This window comes from Schistocerca americana, chromosome 10 (assembly GCF_021461395.2).
Source record: "Schistocerca americana isolate TAMUIC-IGC-003095 chromosome 10, iqSchAmer2.1, whole genome shotgun sequence".
NCBI lineage: Eukaryota > Metazoa > Arthropoda > Insecta > Orthoptera > Acrididae > Schistocerca > Schistocerca americana.
Window position 1 is genome coordinate 102,004,427 of NC_060128.1, and position 20,614 is coordinate 102,025,040.

The window sequence follows — 20,614 nt, forward strand, 5'->3', positions numbered from 1 at the left end:
GCTTGGGCACAGAAGCCGGCTCGCCCGTTTTCCCTTCGGGCTGTGGACGTCTGACAACTGTTTCAACTAGAGCTGATCGACCTGCAGTGCGATAGCGACCTGAAGGACCGCTTCCTTATGTGTAAAACTTTGGATGACTTTTACAGCTGCTATGCATGAGAGAAGTATCCTCTTTTGTTCAAGCATGTTTGGTTCCAGATATGTTTCTGAGCTCCTTTTCTCCATTTAAAACTTGCTGAAACTAAGAACGGTTCACTACTTAGCGATACAAATTTAATTGCTTGAGGTTAACAGTCTCCAGGAGTATTGTATCAATGCTAGACATAATCAATTCCTCGAAAGAGAAGAACGTGTAACAATGTTCACTGTAAGGATTAAAGGTCTTCATAACCTCAGTTCCATTTTTTTTATAAGTTTTCAAACTTGGCCAATTAAAATTATTGCGTGCAAAACAGCAAACTAAGGATGTGACGTCTGAACTCTGAAAAGGCATACAAAAACCTGTAGGACGAAGTACAACAAAATATATTTACTTGTAACTGCTAACAGTAAGAATGTGACTATATATCCCTTGCACTCCGTCTGCAGGCCACAAGTGGCCCATCGGGACCATCCGACCGCCGTGTCATCCTCAGATAAGGATGCAGATAGGAGGGGCGTGGGGTCAGCACACCGCTCTCCCGGTCGTTATGATGGTTTTCTTTGACCGGAGCCGCTACTATTCGGTCGAGTAGCTCCTCAATTGGCATCACGAGGCTGAGTGCACCTCGAAAAATGGCAACAGCTCATGGCGGCCTGGATGGTCACCCATCCAAGTGCCGACCACGCCCGACAGCGCTTAACTTCGGTGATCTCACGGGAACCGGCGTATCAACTGCGGCAAAGCCCTTGCCTCTATATCCCTTACCTAAAATTATTTCTAAAATAGAATATCTATGACAGTAGTTCGTTTGAGGAATTGATATTGAGCCACATCGCTGGTCGATCATCAGCGATCGGCTGGGGCGCGCGGGACGGGCGAGAGGCAGTCGGTTTGGGGCGGCCGGTGGGACTGGCGGAGTTGTGGCTCGGGCGTAAAGCCGTCGGCACACGGACCGTGCTGTCGAACGTTAACGTTGAGCGTGCCGAGTTCAACGTGCTGCTGAACGCTCAGGAACGATGCGACTTGTGCACACGGTACGTGGGCCCCAACGTGGTATACGCGATCGCAACGCGCTCCAGCGGCAGTTGAGGGATGTTTCTAGTTCGTAAGTCACACTGTTTACTCAACGGGCGCGCTAAAATTCCCACATTAGCTCTATTAAAACGCACATTTTCTCCATCGTCCACGGAAAGGAAAGTACCATGTCCAATCAATAAGGACACAGGCTTATAAAAGTTCCATTACAAACAGTGCGTTACAATCGATTAAATTTCGGGCATGCAGCCGCGCAAATAAAATTTCCTCCACTGATATTTCGGCAGCGGCCGCATATCGTCCGGCCATCCTCAGAGTGAGCTTGTGACTCACTCTGAGGATGGCCGGACGATACGCGGCCGAAATATCAGTGGAGGAAATTTTATTTGCGCGGCTGCATGCCCGAAATTTAATCGATTATTCATTACGCCGCGAGAAATTGAAAATGCGCGGTGCGTCACAAATGTGGAATACTTCTGCGCATAAGGTAAACATTATTTCATCATTCCCACATTTTAGTAAAACCCCAAGTGACCTTACTTGATTACTGTTCCTACCCAGTAGCAGAATCTTTGCAACATGTGAATTACGAAGCGTAAAAGAAAAAGGAGCAAAATATCTTTATACAAGTAGCGCAAGCTGTCCTGTACATTAAGCCAATCGAACAAAGTCACCCCTCTAAAAAAGGTGAACTTATATTTACATAACATCAAATATTATAGTATATACTTATATTAAATTAATAGTAAAGTATCAGAACTTAATAAAAACGAGAATGTTAGGAAAAAAAAAATTGGAAGTGTCAAGACACGAACCACCGCCCGCAACAACCAACTCATCATAGGGAAGTGGTACTACTCATTATGCTAAACCAACATCACACATTTCAGCTGTAATCATATTATGTTAGTCGTTGCTGAAAACCTTAATCGTAGATATGTTACTAATTGAAATTTAACTATAACAAATTGTACCAAGAACAATGCGTTTTGGTTGGATCTTCAGTGTGTCGCTGCCTTCAAATAGCCTACTCTCATAATACCTAAGTTACAATAATTCTTTTGCCACGAATATGTTGTTTCTCATTATTTTATTGGAACGAATCACACAGTTAACAACGGATTTTGCAGTGATTCTCAATCTGCTGGTGCTCAGAAACGGCGTATATACATATAAGCTTGAAATGAATGGCAATATGGCGCCTCACAACTCTGTACTGAAGGGAGACGGCGTGTGTGTGACGTAGTTGGCGTTGTGCCATCTCATTGGTCAACGCTCAGACGCACGCTCAGAATATCTGACACGCCAGATATTGCTCTGCGCGTTCGGAAAGACTGCCGAGCGTGCTATTCTACGCTATGACGTCAGAAACTCGGCACGCTCAACGCTCAACGTTCGGATGCACGGTCCGTGTGCCGACGGCTTAAGCACACGTGTGATCTCTGTTACGCTGGGGCTGTTAGTTAATCGTGAAACTCCTGCGACGGTTACTGGTTGCCTGGAAGGCACTTCGTATAAACTGTGCCAAGCCTGGCAGTGCGAAGGGAGTTGGTGTTGGCCTAGATGTTTGTACAAATTGAGGTGCCTGTGTGAGAAGCACGGCGTGGGCCTGTCAGTCGCTTCGTCCTTCTGGCAGCCACCGCGAGCGGATGTTCGGCCTGAATGTCTAAAGTTTGTGGTGAACAAGTTCTCGTAGGATGTGCTCCCAGCCTGACTCTTAGCTTGTGTTATTTGTGGGTGCCGACGCCTTGTGTGTTACTGCTTCCGGGTATCCCGTAAGATTTCACACTAAAACTGTGTTTTTGTGGCATTCTGTTTTTCTGGCTCAGCCTCCGCCTAGAAAGGGGAAAGATTTGTCCCTCAGCTGAAAGGGGGGGGGGCGGGGTTCGATTGGACATCTTTTGGAATTCCTTAATGCTGTAATAGTTTAAACATATAAAAAAATTGTTCTTTCAGAATAAGCGCCTGTTTCTTTGGGATACTGCAGTTCAAACAGGAGTCGCGTAATCTTAATGAGTGTTATTCGTCAAATGAAGTGTATTTAATGTCTTGCAGTTTTCTGGGGCACGTAGCTGTGTTATTGAACTCATTTTGAAGTGTTCTGTCGGGTGAATGACTGCTCCCCACTTCAGTGTATTCTTTTGAGTACTATTGTAAGGTTTTTTGGATATTTGTCTGTGGGGTGTATTGATTCAATTTTGTTTTTCTTCTTCTGTTGAATTACGCAGAATTGTTTAGTTTATCTGGTTATTGGCTTAACTCGCGCTTCACGCACTAAATCAGCTGATATTGAAAACTGATATTTTCATTCCCGTTTAATGTCAGACAGATTCAAATGTAACTTCGTTTATGTTATTTGAAATAAATGAGTTGGATTGACCTAAATGAATTATGTGCAATCGAAGTAAGGGACCCAGCCCTTCATTAGTGCTTAACAGTGGCGTGTGGTTCGGGTTGTGAGCCCCGTGCTCGGAACAGTTCTTTCAAAAGCTGCCTACTGTACATATTTCGCCGGCCAGAGTGGCCGAGCGGTTCTAGGCGCTACAGTCTGGAACCTCGCGACAGCTACGGTCGCAGGTTCGAATCCTGCCTAGGGCAGGGATGTGTGTGTCGCCCTTAGGTTAGTTACGTATAACTAGTTCTAAGTTATAGTGCTCAGAGCCATTTGAACCATTTTTGTACATATTTCGAGTGTGCATGAGCAGTACTAATAGAATCAACCTGTGGGTCACAAAACTACTAAACTGTTCTTCGATTCTTGTTTTGGACATTTTTTTCACAAGCTTTGTATAGTAATTCTGCCACATGAACACTAACTGTTACCTAAACTGCAAATGGTTTGCTTGTTTTACCGCTCATGGGTCACTTTTACAGAGCTGCGCTTCCTCTGTTATTTTGTTTACGTCGGATCTGACCGCGGGACAGTCCAGTTCAGAGCAGTGTCGTGCGATCTCACTCTCTCTCTCTCTCTCTCTCTCTCTCTCTCTCTCTCTCTCCCATGCTGACACACGGTCGCATAAGGGCCGCCGAACAACACTTACGCGCTGCCGCGGACGCCGGGTGCAACTCTCGGATGAGCCACTGTAAATGAAACTGTGAGGTGCCCAAACCTAGAGGTACGAAGAGTTTGCATACCATGAAAAACCATAAATCCTGGGCTGCTCCAATCAGCAAACTTCATCTGAGAAACTTTTCCAGTCCATTGTACAGAGCTACAATGTCTGTCAGTCAGTCTGAGGCAATAAGAAGATTCATTACATTCGATGAAAAAAGAACAACAGTACACTACTGGCCATTAAAATCGCTACACCACGAAGATGAGTTGCTACAAACGCGAAATTTAACCGACTGGAAGAAGATGCTGTGATATGCAAATGATTAGCTTTTCAGAGCATTCAAACAAGGTTGGCGCCAGTGGCGACACCTACAACGTGCTGACATGAGCAAAGTTTCCAACAGAGTTCTCATACACAAACATCAGTTGACCGGCGTTGCCTGGTGAAACATTGTTGTGATGCCTCGTTAAGGAGGAGGAATGCGTACCATCACGTTTCCGACTTTGATAAAGGTCGGATTGTAGCCTATCGTGATTGCGGTTTGTCGTATCGCGACATTGCTGCTCGCGTTGGCCGAGATGCAATGACTGTTAGCAGAATATGGAATCGGTGCGTTTATAAGGGTAATACGGAACGCCGTGCTGGATCCCAACGGCCTCGTATCACTAGCAGTCGAGATGACAGGCATCTTATCCGCATGGCTGTAACGGATCGTGCAGCCACGTCTCGATCCCTGAGTCAACAGATGGGGACGTTTGCGAGACAACAACCATCTGCACGAACACTTCGACGACGTTTGCAGCAGCATGGACTATCAGCTCGGAGACCGTCGCTGCGGTTGCCCTTGACGCTGCATCAGACAGGAACGCCTGTGATGGTGTACTCAACGACGCAGCTGGGTGCACGAATGGCAAAACGTAGTTTTTTCGGATGAATCCAGGTTCTGTTTACAGTATCATGATGGTCGCACCCGTGTTTGGCGACATCGCGGTGAACGCACATTGGAAGCGTGTATTCGTCATCGCCATACTGGCGTATCACCCGTCGTGATGGTATGGGGTGCCATTGGTTACACGTCTCGGTCACCTCTTGTTCGCATTGACGGCACTTTGAACAGTGGACGTTACATTTCACGTGTGTTACGACCCGTGGCTCTACCCTTCATTCGATCCCTGCGAAACCCTAGATTTCAGCAGGATAATGCACGACCGCATGTTGCAGGTCCTGTACGGGCCATTCTGGATACAGAAAATGTTCGACTGCTGTCCTGGCCAGCACATTCTCCAGATCTCTCAGCAATTGAAAACGTCTGGTCAATGGTGGCCGAGCAACTGGCTCGTCACAATACGTCAGTCACTGCTCTTGACGAACTGTGGTATCGTGTTGAAGCTGCATGGGCAGCTGTACCTGTACACGTCATCCGAGCTCTGTTTGACTCAATGCCCAGGCGGATCAAGGCCGTTATTACGGCCAGAGGTGGTTGTTCTGGGTACTGATTTCTCAGAATCTATCAACCCAAATTGCGTGAAAATTTAATCACATGTCAGTTCTAGTATAATATATTTGTCCAATGAATACCCGTTTATCATCTGCATTTCTTCTTGGTGTAGCAATTTTAATGGCCAGTAGTGTATGTATGGGTAATATTAGTCTACATGGTACGAGACGAATGGAAACTAATATGTGATACTACCTCAATTTTTTACCCTAATTCCAAATCAGTTTTCAGTTTTTTGCTATCACACTTTTGCCCCAATTTCACTTCAAAGATACATAGCTGTGCCAGTAGCTTATGCGTATTGGTGGAGGGAAATTTCTCGTATGACCCTGTATACATTTAGGTTGTTACACGTGTTGATGCTTGTTGTTATTTTGTGATTCTGGAAGTGTTGCTTGTCTTACAGGGTTGCATTACCAGTGCTATAGTGTGATTATTCTGTACCTTTAAGACGGTACTAATAAAACGCTTCGCTTAGTGTCGATGTCAACACGAAAGTGTGTGAGAACCTAAATATTTTCTGTTACATTTTTGGGAATTATACAGTGGCTAACCAGGCTTGGTGTAAAAAGCTTACTACGCTTATTTTTAAATGAAACTTGGTGACCGGGACAAGGGATGGACGCAAGAGACAGTTAGCTGCTACCGTGTGGAAAGGTTCAGATTGTCAACAAAAGAAAGGAAAACATGCATGCCATCTGTGATTGGAGTTGTGTGGAGGGAGCCTGAAAATCACCTTAATGTCCGTTACTTCTGGTTATTTAATGTTCAGGGTTGCGCTTCCAAAAATAAGAGAAAAATTGTGTATCCAAGCATTGATTCAGTCATTAGGCCAGTTTGCACATGGAGAAGATATGATTGCTCCTCTTCCACCAACTGTCGTAGAGAACGTGGCAGAAGATGACGAAAAAATGAAGTCGATGCAGTTACCGAAGACGATTGTGATGTCCACTAGCCTGAATGCGACTTTACTCCGTAACTGTTCTCTCACAAGGGAACCTCCCCATCGCACCCCCCTCAGATTTAGTTATAAGTTGGCACAGTGAATAGGCCTTGAAAAACTGAACACAGGTCAATCGAGAAAACAGGAAGAAGTTGTGTGGAACTATGAAAAAATAAGGAAAATATACAAACTGATATATAGGCCACATCAAGGGTAATGTGAAGTCAGGAGCGCCGTGGTCCCGTGGTTAGCGTGAGCAGCTGCGTAACGAGAGGTCCTTGGTTCTAGTCTCCCCTCAAGTGAAAAGTTTTTCTTTATTTTCGCAAAGTTATGATCTGTCCGTTCGTTCATTGACGTCTCTGTTCACTATAATAAGTTTAGTGTCTGTGCTTTGCGACCGCACCGCAAAACCGTGCGATTAGTAGACGCAAGGACGTGCCTCTCCAATGGGAACCGAAAACATTTGATCGCAAGGTCATAGGTCAACCGATTCCTCCACAGGAAAACACGTCTGATATATTCTATACGACACTGGTGACGGCATGTGCGTCACATGACAGGAATATGTTGTCGACCCACCTAACGTGTACACTTGGCGAATGGGTAAAAAGATTCTTCTACATTGCCCGATTTAGGTTTCCTTGTGGATGTGAGAATTACTCCCAAAAAAGTGATGAAAACATAAGAGTTTGTCACATAAAGTGCAACAAATGTTCCAACAGTTTCTGTCGCACACTTTTCCCTGTGCTCTGTCAAAACATATGTTTTTAACGTTTTCAAATTTTTCCGTGTGTAGACCGTCAAATCCTGCATATGTCCAAGCAAATCTGAACATATCCTGGAATTTTGGAGAGCGAAGTTGATTATGTGTGAGTGCCTGAACTTTGATAATTGTCTGAAAATAAAGAATAAAATTTTACGCTCGAAGGAAGACTTGAACCAAGAACCTGCCGTTTTGCAGCTGCTCACGCTAACCACGGGACCACGGCGCTTCTAAGCTCAGGTTATCCTTGATGTTGCATATCTTCACATGGACTAGTCAGTTTGTATATTTTGCTTATTTTTTTCATAGTTCCACACTACTTCTTCCTGTTTTCTCGATTGATATGTGTTCAGTTTTTCAAGACCTATCCACTGTGCCAACTTATAACTAAATCTGAGGGGGGTGCGATAGGGAGGTTCCCTTGTCAGAGTGAACTTAATGCTGTCGTGCGAGATCTGAATTTGTCTAAGGAATCTGCGGAGCTAACTGGCTACCCATTAAAAAGTAAGACTCTTCTGGAGCTAGGATCACATCACTCGTCATACAGGCAAAGAGAGAAAGAAATTATTTATCCTCACAGAAAAAGTCATTGGTTTACTGCAATAACACAAACGAGCTAACGCACGTCTGGGGCATTGAACATGATCCTACACTGTCGAGACTTTTTTATATTTGTCAATGAGGAGAGTGAAAGGCATGTTACAGCATAATGCAAAGGTCTATGGTTCCGTCCGTGTGGCCCATTCAGTTCAAATAAAAGCGACATACACTATGTGATCCAAAGTATCCGGACACCCTCAAAAACATATGTCTTTCATATTAGGTGCATTGTGCTGCCGCCTACTGCCAGGTACTCCACATCAGCGACCTCAGTAGTCGTAAGAAATCGTCAGAGAGCGGAATGGGGCGCTCTGCGGGACTCACGGACTTCTAACGTGGTCAGGTGATTGGGTGTCACTTGTGTCATACGTCTGTATGCGAGGTTTCCACATTCCTAAACATTCCTAGGTCTACTGCTTGCTATGTGATAGTGAAGTGGAAACGTGAAGGGACACGTACAGCACAAAAGCGTACAGGCCGACCTCATCTGTTGACTGACAGAGACCGCCGACAGTTGGAGAGGGTCACGCAGGAATTCCAATCTGCATCAGTATCCACTGAAAATACTGTGACAGGTAGGTGGGAGGTGGGTTCAAATGGTTCAAATGGCTCTGAGCACCATGGGACTTAACATCTGTGGTCATCAGTCCCCTAGAACTTAGAACTACTTAAACCTAACTAACCTAAGGACATCACACACATCCACGCCCGAGGCAGGATTCGAACCTGCGACCGTAGCGGCCACGCGGTTCCAGACTGAAGCGCCTAGAACCGCACGGCCACACCGGCCGGCGGAGGTGGGAAAATTTGGATTTCATGGTCGAGCGGATGCTCATAGGTCACACATTACGCCGCTAAATGCCAAACGACTCCTCGCTTGACGTAAGGAGTGGAGAAACATTGCGTGCAGTGACGAATCACGGTACACAATGTGGCGATCCGATGGCAGGGTGTGGGTATTGCTAATGCCCGGTGAACGTCATATGCCAGCGTATGTAGTGCCAACAGTAAAATTCGGAGGCGGTATTGTTATCGTGTGGTTGTGTTTTTCATGGAGGGGACTTGCACCCCTTGTTGTTTTGCGTGGCATTATCATAGCACAGCACAGATATTTTAAGCACCTTCTTGTTTCCTACTGTTGAAGAGCAGTTCGGGGATGGAGATCTTTCAACACGGTCCAGCACCTGTGCATAATGTACGGCCTGTGGCGGAGTGGTTACACGACACTAACATCCTTGTAATGGACTGGCCTGCACAGAGTCCTGACCTGAATCCTGTAGAACACCTTTGGGATGTTTTGGAACACCGACTTCGTGCCAGGCCTGACCGACCGACATCGATACCTCTCCTCAGTGCAGCACTCCGTGAAGAATGGGCTGACATTCCCCAAGAAACCTTCCAGCATCTGACTGAACGTATGCCTGCGAGAGTGGAAGCTGTCATCAAGGCTAAGTGTGGGTGAACACCATATTGAATTCCAGCATTACCGATGGAGGGCCCCACGAGTTTGTAAGTCATTTTCAGCCAGGTGTCCAGATACTTTTGATCACATAGTGTATGATAACAATAAGATACTCTTAACAAATATTCTGTATGGGGAACAGATTTGGCTTGTCTGCGGTGAGTTATCGGAATACTATTGGGACAACAAGCTGGGTTGACGCCTTGCTTTCTATGTTAATGGGTCAGTCGGTTAAGCCAAGACATTATAATGTGGGAGTTTAGTTAGAGCGGAGAAATTTTGTGCACGAACCACTTGTAGAACAAAAAAGACCTGCTTCCACATGTACAGATAGAACTGGGCTTGATGAAGTAATTTGTAGAGGCTCTACCGAAGGATGGACCGTGCATCATGTAGCTTTTCAAGAAATTTCTCTTCACAAAAATGGAAAGCTCGATTTATTTTTTATCCTCAAATAAAGAAGAAATGAGAAAAACGTGCAGAAGAAATGAGAAAAACGTGCAGTTACTGAGAAATTTCCATGAAATAACAAAGATCTTAATTACAAGGCCATTTTTGAAAGAAGTTGCAAAATGTCAAGAAGATGGGTTGTTAAATGGGTGTGAAAGTCCGCTTTGTACACTCACAAATCGACTACTTTCCGGAAATTTGGGACACCGTATTGAAGAGCAGACTGAACGTTTTCATCGAGATATGAGAAGGAACCAGCGGCACTGGAGAATAGCTATGTTGCCCGACTAATGTCGGATGTCAAAGAAAGACATTCATCATGTACAAGGATCTACAAGGAACATAAAGAAGAGAAATTTAAAAAAAAAATATGGAACACTGTTGACTTCTTGTTTTTATGCAAGGTAGTCACGAATAAAATTAGGGGAGTTCTGAGGAGTATTTATTAAATGTATTTTCTTTCTTAAATGTGTTTTTATTAACCCACTTTGCGTGAAATGGTGGTAGAATATATTTGTGGGATTATAAGTGAAAACTGTCAAAATATTACTTCTTATTTTTTGTAAGACCCTGAAATGTTAGACAAAAACGTTAGTCATTGCTAGAATCAGCATTGATTCAAGAACACCTACTTTCAACAAATCACCTGACAAAAAGGTTTAAAATGCCGACTAGTGTAATATTTATAGAAAAATGCAGGAAAGTAATGAAACCTAAAATTAGTGTTACGCTTAACAAATAACTGTTTCCATTTAGATGTTGTTGCGGATTTGCGCAGTATATGCAAAATTAGCTTAAAAAGTATCAAAATATTCTGGATATGCGAAGGTAAAGTTGAAGGGATTGTGTGAACAGAAAGAGAGAAACCAGGTGAGCCACCCCAGAGAACTTTGGGCCTAAGCACAGTGAAGACCATTGGAGGCAATATTGTTGGTAAAGTCAGAAATGTCAGTGTAGATAATTGTTTTACTAATGTTACATTGGCATAACGTCTTTTGGGTAAAACCCTTACTGTTGTGGGAACAGGATCAATAAAATAGACGCTTCTGTAGAAATGTAGCCAAATAGTAGTAGAGAAGTAAATTCAAGTCTACTTGGAGTTGCAAAAGAAAGACAGTGGTTAGGTTTTTACTAAAGAGAACAAGTGTAAATCCTAATTACCATGCATCATGGTAGCTCTATAAATGAACAATATCCAAATTGGAAGCCTGAGAGAGTGAAATTTTATAACCAAACTGTGGGCAGCCTCGATGTTATGAATAAGTGCGCAATTATACATGCAAAAGACTAACCAAATCGTGGCACATGGCTGTTTGGTGCAATATGATGGATAAAACCACTCTAAATGGAATTTATTCTTTACACAACACAACATCCCACATATCATGAAGGGCATTTGGACAAAATATTTTCCATCAAGGAACGGTCAGTGAACTTGATCGAACCGTTTATGATCAGAGGATCCCTTTCGAGAGAAATCTATATATTGTGCCTGGATGTGGAGTCCATTACTGTCCCTCAAACTCAGAACAGCAATAGCAACAGCAACAGTACTGTTGGTCGGAGGAAAAGACTGTTTTTGTTGGGTTTGGTTCAAAAGACTGAAAAACGAAGATAGTGCGCTGTATGCGTGTCAGGATCATAGCAGTCAGGTGTTCGCAAAAATCAAAATAATGCTTTTTTTCGTTCAATGATTTGTTTTTGACAGTACAGTAAGCACCAGTTTATAAACAGTTTGTGATAAATAATGCTGGTGGCGAATGTTTCAGTTTGCTCTTAAAAGCCGGCCGAAGTGGCCGTGCGGTTAAAGGCGCTGCAGTCTGGAACCGCAAGACCGCTACGGTCGCAGGTTCGAATCCTGCCTCGGGCATGGATATTTGTGATGTCCTTAGGTTAGTTAGGTTTAACTAGTTCTAAGTTCTAGGGGACTGATGACCTCAGCAGTTGAGTCCCATAGTGCTCAGAGCCATTTTTTGCTCTTAAAAATACAGTCTTTTTAACCTAATAAAAACATTAAAAATAATCTTATGTGCCTTGTATTATACTGATAAACCTTAAAATAAGGTATTCGTGCACGATGATATCCACGAAGTACTTGTTTGGCGTTTAAAATCTCGTATTAGACATACCAGGTCCAATAGATCCAGGTCATGTAAATGCGTGAGCGATGTAGGCTATACACAGAAGGGTTAATAACTTCATTGTGTTCACGTTCTATACGACCCCGCTTGATTTTAAATAGGAACAAACACGGCGATTTACCTGTTTTGGAGGTAACAAGGCTAAAAAAAGCGTAGAGGAAGCCGTGGGCAAAGAACTGGCTAATTCTAGGAACGAAATTCACGCACGTTCCGCTACATAAAGCAACTGTGATTCGGTGATTTTCATTATTATCTGTGAATAGATTAATCATGCATTTCGGAGCTGCTGAATTTCATCAAAGCATTCTTAAAGCAAAATAATTCCGTCATGACGGAAACTCGAAGCTGTAAGGAGAGGCTCCTAGGTACATTACGATTTCTAGTTAGTGGCAGAAGTTAAGAGGGCCTCAAATTCAGTGCTGTTGTATTCCCACAATTATCAACTTAAATTATTCCTGAAACTTGCTACGGTTTTTGTAATTTATTCAGGAAATACATCATGGTGAAACAAAATAAATCAAACAAACGACAGTCACGTAAACGTTGTTAAATTGTTTATGTATATAGCACAAAATATGACTTCTAATTTCGAGAATCTCCTTTCAAATTCGTCTGATAAACACAACAGGTACATAAGAAAAGAAACACGTAGTTCCTGTTTGATCTCTTCATAGCAGTGGGGTTGGATATAGACTGAAGTTTTTTAACAGTTATCTACATCTACATTTATACTCCGCAAGGCACCCAACGGTGTGTGGCGGAGGGCACTTTACGTGCCACTGTCATTACCTCCCTTACCTGTCGCGTATGGTTCGTGGGAAGAACGACTGCCGGAAAGCCTCCGTGCGCGCTCGAATCTCTCTAATTTTACATTCGTGATCTCCTCGGGAGGTATAAGTAGGGGGAAGAAATATATTCGATACCTCATCCAGAAACGCACCCTCTCGAAACCTGGCGAGCAAGCTACACCGCGATACAGAGCGCCTCTCTTGCAGAGTCTGCCACTTGAGTTTGCTAAACATCTCCGTAACGCTATCACGCTTACCAAATAACCCTGTGACGAAACGCGCCGCTCTTCTTTGGATCTTCTCTATCTCCTCCGTCAACCCGACGTGGTACAGATCCCACACTGATGAGCAATACTCGAGTATAGGTCGAACGAGTGTTTTGTAAGCCACCTCCTTTGTTGATGGACTACATTTTCTAAGGAATCTCCCAACGAGTCTCAACCTGGCACCCGCCTTACCAACAGTTAATTTTATATGATCATTCCACTTCAAATCGTTCCGTACACATACTCCCAGATATTTTACAGAAGTAACTGCTACAAGTGTTTGTTCCGCTATCATATAATCATACAATAAAGGATCCTTCTTTCTATGTATTCGCAATACATTACATTTGTCTACGTTAAGGGTCAGTTGCCACTCCCTGCACCAAGTGCCTATCCGCTGCCAATCTTCCTGCATTTCGCTGCAATTTTCTAATGCTGCATCTTCTCTGTATACTACAGCATCATCCACGAAAAGCCGCATGGAACTTCCGACACTATGTACTAGGGCATTTATATTTATTGTGAAAAGCAATGGTCCCATAACACTCCCCTGTGGCATGCCAAGGGTTACTTTGACGTCTGTAGACGTCTCCCCATTGAGAACAACATGCTGTGTTCCGTTTGCTAAAAACTCGTCAATCCAGCCACACAGCTGGTCTGATATTCCGTAGGCTCTTACTTTGTCGACAGTGCAGAACTGTATCGAACGCCTTCCGGAAGTCAAGGAAAATGGCATCTACGTGGGAGCCTGTATCTAATATTTTCTGGGTCTCATGAACAAATAAAGCGAGTTTGGTCTCGCACGAACGCTGTTTCCGGAATCCATGTTGATTCCTACAGAGTAGATTCTGGGTTTCCAGAAATGACATGATACGCGAGCAAAAAACATGTTCTAAAATTCTACAACAGATCGATTTCTATAGTTTTGCGCATCTGCTGGACGACCCTTCTTGAAAACTGGAAGTACCTGTGCTCTTTTCCAATCATTTGGAACCTTCCGTTCCTCTAGACCAGGGCCGCACAAGGTGCATGCACCGGTGCATCGCACAGTGCAGAGTGCAGAAGACCGCTGCGCTATGTTGACGGCGGTTCAGACCCCCCACTCCTCGGCTTTGCGCAACAGCCCTGCCTCTCACTTCCTTAGCTTGTGTCGCTCGCGCCGCCTGTCTCGACCTGTTTCAAAGCTTTTACCCTGTTGTCTTCGTCATTGCCAAATACTAATGTACACTAGGTGGAGAGCTTAGTTTGGTGTACCGGTACAAAAGAGATTTATATAATAACTGTAATGGTAATAATTTTAAATTTGGTTTCAACACAAATATGTCTTTCTGTGTGCTCTTTATTTGCAATTATGCTACTAAGATCTGGAACAAGAGATTGGCTGACAGCAATTCTGAGAGAATATGCAGCTCTCCATGCTACTCTATCCTGTGCAAGCTTCTTCATCTCCCAGTACCTACTGCAACCTACATCCTTCTGAATCTGCTTAGTGTATTCATCTCTTGGTCTCCCCCTATGATTTTTACCCTCCACGCTGCCCTCCAATACTAAATTGGTGATCCCTTGATGCCTCAGAACATGTCCTACCAACCGATCCCTTCTTCTGGTCAAGTTGTGCCACAAACTTCTCTTCTCCCCAATCCTATTCAATACTTCATCATTAGTTATGTGATCTACCCATCTAATCTTCAGCATTCTTCTGTAGCACCACATTTCAAAAGCTTCTATTCTCTTCTTGTCCAAAGTATTTACCGTCCATGTTTCACTTCCATACATGGCTACACTCCATACAAATACTTTCAGAAATAACTTCCTGACACTTAAATCTATACTCGATGTTAACAAATTTCTCTTCTTCAGAAACGCTTTCCTTGCCATTGCCAGTCTACATTTTATATCCTCTCTACTTCGTCCATCATCAGTTATTTTGCTCCCCAAATAGCAAAACTCCTTTACTACTTTAAGTGTCTCATTTCCTAATCTAATACCCTCAGCATCACCCGACTTAACTCGACTACATTCCATTATCCTCGTTTTGCTTTTGTTGATGTTCATCTTATATCCTCCCTTCAAGACACCATCCATTCCGTTCAACTGCTCTTCCAAGTCCTTTGCTGTCTCTGACAGAATTACAATGTCATCGGCGAACCTCAAAGTTTTTATTTCTTCTCCATGGATTTTAATACCTACTCCAAATTTTTCCTTTGTTTCCTTTACTGCTTGCTCAATATACAGATTGAACAACATCCGGGAGAGGCTACAACCCTGTCTTACTCCCTTCCCAACCACTGCTTCCCTTTCATGTTCCTCAACTCTTATAACTGCCATCTGGTTTCTGTACAAGTTGTAAATAGCCTTTCGCTCCCTGTATTTTACCCCTGCCACCTTTAGAATTTGAAAGACAGTATTCCAGTCAACATTGTCAAAAGCTTTCTCTAAGTCTACAAATGCTAGAAACGTGGGTTTGCCTTTCCTTAATCTTTCTTCTAAGATAAGTCGTAAGGTCAGTATTGCCTCACGTGTTCCAGTATTTCTACGGAATCCAAACTGATCTTCCCCGAGGTCGGCTTCTACTAGTTTTTCCATTCGTCTGTAAAGAATTCGTGTTAGTACTTTGCAGCTGTGGCTTATTAAACTGACGGTTCGGTAATTTTCACATCTGTCAACACCTGCTTTCTTTGGGATTGGAATTATTATATTCTTCTTGAAGTCTGAGGGTATTTCGCCTGTTTCGTACATCTTGCTCACCAGATGGTAGAGTTTTGTCAGGACTGGCTCTCCCAAGGCCGTCAGTAGTTCCAATGGAATTTTGTCTACTCCGGGGGCCTTGTTTCGACTCAGGTCTTTCAGTGCTCTGTCAAACTCTTCACGCAGTATCTTATCTCCCATTTCATCTTCATCTACATCCTCTTCCATTTCCATAATATTGTCCTCAAGTGCATCGCCCTTGTATAGACCCTCTATATACTCCTTCCACCTTTCTGCTTTCCCTTCTTTGCTTAGAACTGGGTTTCTATCTGAGCTCTTGATGATCATACATGTGGTTCTCTTATCTCCAAAGGTCTCTTTAATTTTCCTGTAGGCAGTATCTATCTTACCCCTAGTGAGATAAGCCTCTACATCCTTACATTTGTCCTCTAGCCATCCCTGCTTAGCCATTTTGCACTTCCTGTCGATCTCATTTTTGAGACGTTTGTATTCCTTTTTGCCTGCTTCATTTACTGCATTTTTATATTTTCCCCTTTCATCAATTAAATTCAATATTTCTTCTTTTACCCAAGGATTTCTACTAACCCTCTTCTTTTTACCTACTTGATCGTCTGCTGCCTTCACTACTTCATCCCTCAGAGCTACCCATTCTTCTTCTACTGTATTTCTTTCCCACATTCCTTTCAATTGTTCCCTTATGCTCTCCCTGAAACTCTGTACAACCTCTGGTTCTTTCAGTTTATCCAGATCTCATCTCCTTAAATTCCCACCTTTTTGCAGTTTCTTCAGTTTTAATCTACAGGTCATAACCAACAGATTGTGGTCAGAGTCCACATCTGCCCCTGGAAATGTCTTACAATTTAAAACTAGGTTCCTGAATCTCTGTCTTACCATTATATAATCTATCTGATACCTTTTAGTATCTCCAGGGTTCTTCCATGTATACAACCTTCTATCATGATTCTTAAACCAAGTGTTAGCTATGATTAAGTTGTGCTCTGTGCAAAATTCTATCAGGCGGCTTCCTCTTTCATTTCTTAGCCCCAATCCATATTCATCTACTACGTTTCCTTCTCTCCCTTTTCCTACACTCGAATTCCAGTCACCCATGACTATTAAATTCTCGTCTCCCTTCACTATCTGAATAATTTGTTTTATTTCATCATACATTTCTTCAATTTCTTCGTCATCTGCAGAGCTAGTTGGCATATAAGTTTGTACTACTGTAGTAGGTGTGGGCTTCGTATCTATCTTGGCCACAATAATGCGTTCACTATGCTGTTTGTAGTAGCTTACCCGCATTCCTATTTTCCTATTCATTATTAAACCTACTCCTGCATTACCCCTATTTGACTTTGTGTTTATAACCCTGTAGTCACCTGACCAGAAGTCTTGTTCCTCCTGCCACCGAACTTCACTAATTCCCACTATATCTAACTTCAACCTATCCATTTCCCTTTTTAAATTTTCTAACCTACCTGCCCGATTAAGGGATCTGACATTCCACGCTCCGATCCGTAGAACGCCAGTTTTCTTTCTACTGATAACGACATCCTCTTAAGTAATCCCCGCCCGGAGATCCGAATGGGGGACTATTTTACCTCCGGAATATTTTACCCAGGAGGACGCCATCATCATTTAATCATACAGTAAAGCTGCATGCCCTCGGGAAAAATTACGGCCGTAGTTTCCCCTTGCTTTCAGCCGTTCGCAGTACCAGCACAGCAAGGCCGTTTTGGTTATTGTTACAAGGCCAGATCAGTCAATCATCCAGACTGTTGCCCTTGCAACTACTGAAAAGGCTGCTGCCCCTCTTCAGGAACCACACGTTTGTCTGGCCTCTCAACAGATACCCCTCCGTTGTGGTTGTACCTACGGTACGGCTATCTGTATCGCTGAGGCACGCAAGCCTCCCCACCAACGGCAAGGTCCATGGTTCATTGGGGGAAGATGAAGTATGTATATTTTATGAATTAACGTCCACTTAAAGTCAATATTTCGGTTTTTAGATTTCACTTCCGATAAGTATCGGAAATAAAACCTGAAAACGTAAGTACACAAGGTCGACAGAATTTTGTTCTCTCTATGTGCCACTCGAAACCATTATAGATTCGTGAAAAATATGGAAGAAGAGCTTCATTTATTGCATCTATATTGTTATACTCCTCGCGCGACGTGTCCCACAAACCTCTACCGTCTTTAAATTTCTCTAGAACCTCTGTCCTCATGGTTTCGTCCACCTCGCACTCCTTTGTGGGGTGCACTCAGCCTCGTGATTCCAATTGAGGAGCTACTCGACCGAATAGTAGCGGCTTCGGTGAAGAATACCATCATAACGATCGGGAGAGCGTTGTGCTGACCACACGCCCCTCCTGTCTGCATCCTCCGCTGAGGATGACACGGCGGTCGGATGGTCTCGGTAGGCCAATTTGGCCTGACGACGGAGTGCACTCTTTTGTACCAGGTGGTTATAATTAAATTTCCCTGTTTAACACGTTAGGACACGGAAACTAAATACCGTACAAGTACCTAACTTAATGTCCAGAGTATGGGGAGAATGATTTCCATGCGTCACATTGTCACCGTCCAGTTCCAAATATGGCCACCAGGTGCCGTGTTCAGTCATCGTGATTCGTAGTCTCACACACCTGAGCAGTGGCAGCGGACTTGTTGACGTGTCAACTTGTACAAAAGAAGCAGGGCATTACTGGTGAATGTCTGTTATTAAAACGACAGTAGTACTGCAGCTGCACTTCGAGAATGTCGCCGGCTAAGAGGATCATGGAAGGGTCCTCTTTCTTCACCTGCTGTGCGGAGCGCGATGGAGAAGTTCGGATCATATGGAGAACTGGGCGACGCTCCGGGAAGAGGCCAACGACCGGTTGCACCACAGGTGGTTGATGAAATCGCTATGGCTACGTCAGACAACTCCGCGCGCAATTCCCGATCGCCACACAGTCCCTGTGCTGTGTCAAGACAGTTTCTCTCCCCCATGTCCGTGAGATTAAATCTACCAAGTCTGGTTCTCGTACAGTAATTATCAGGTGATCAAAACGTCAGTATAAATTTGAAAAGTGAACAAATCACTGAACAATGTAGATAGAGAGGTACAAATTGACACACATGCTTGGAATCACATTGGGGTATATTAGAACCAAAAAAAAGAAAAAATACAAACGTTCAATAAATGTCCGACAGATGGCGCTTCATCTGATCAGAATAGCAATAATTAGCATAACAAAGTAAGACAAAGAAAAGATGATCTTCTTTGCAAGAAATGCTCAATATGTCCACCATCATTCCTCAACAATAGCTGTAGTCGAGGAATAATGTTGTGAACAGCACTGTAAAACATGTCCGGAGTTATGGTGAGGCATTGGCGTCGGATGTTGTCTTTCAGCATCCCTAGAGATGTCGGCCGATCACGATACACTTGCGACTTCAGGTAACCCCAAAGCCAATAATCGCACGGACTGAGGTCTGGGGACCTGGAAGGCCAAGCATGACCGAAAGTGACGGCTGAGCACACGAACATCACCAAACGACGCGTGCAAGAGTTCTTTCACGCGTCTAGCAATACTCTTTTTTTTTTGTTCTAGTCAACCCATGTCATTCCAAGCATGTGTGTCATCAATTTTTACCTCTCTGTCTACATTATTCCGTAGTTCATTAAGTTTTCAAATTCATATAGACTTTTTGATCACCCGGTAGTTTCCGTGTTGTAATATGTTGAACAGGGCAAGTTTTATTACAGCCAGCCGGTATATCAGAACATCATTGAATCCCGCACGCACTGCCAAAGAGGAACTTGTGTCGGGCAGTTGGCACGACAACGATACATGCGGCACAATTTGTTGGGTGGAGTGGGGGGTCATTCCCGACCGACATCCCGACAAGGAATGTTCGCCGGTCGATCGGTCAAAACGCCTACACACATCCAATTTGTCGGTCGCTCTGTCGGTGCGTGTGGCGTGTGTAGGCTGCAAAAGTCCACTACATTGCCCCTATGTCGTGACATCATGCCTGCAACATGGACACCTAAATGTAACACTACTGCCTCGGCCAAACAACGAATACTGCAGCACGTCCCGCGAGAGAAGACCATAACCTCAACCCCTATTAGACGACGCTCGTAAACCGTACACCTATACACCAGCGTCCCAAGCGTGCATACACTCACTCGCAAAAGTATTCGGAGAGCACGTAACGGCGCATAATTTTGCAGTTCGCCGCACGAACAAATACAGAAATTGCACTTTGTAATGTATTTGGGACTCTGGGTACGATGTCGCAACGCGTCAAATACGAAGAATTGTTGTTGGACATGTGTCTGTTACGTAATATTTCCTGAAAACGGCATGGTAAGGTGCAACAAAAGTATTCGGACAAAGGCGGACAACGTGAGAGAATAGTTCATTCCGAGACGCACAGTGGGTGAAGCGACTGCAGTGTGTCCGACATTTCCGCGAGACGATAGCGATGATTAGTAAACACGTATCGCGAGCCTGTGCAGGTCGACGATGGGACGCAGAGGGAAGTGTTCTACGTTCGAGCAAAGGCAACTTGTCGTTTATCATCACACGAAGGGGAAAACCTGCAGGGAAATTGCCGCAATAGTGAACATGAAGAAAAGTACAGTTCACGGCATTATTAAACGGTTCGAGAAAGAAGAGCGATTGGAATTCCGTTCCAGTACAGGACGGCCACGGACATTTTCGCAGAGAGTTTAACGCGTGATTGTGCGAAAGGTGCAACAGAATC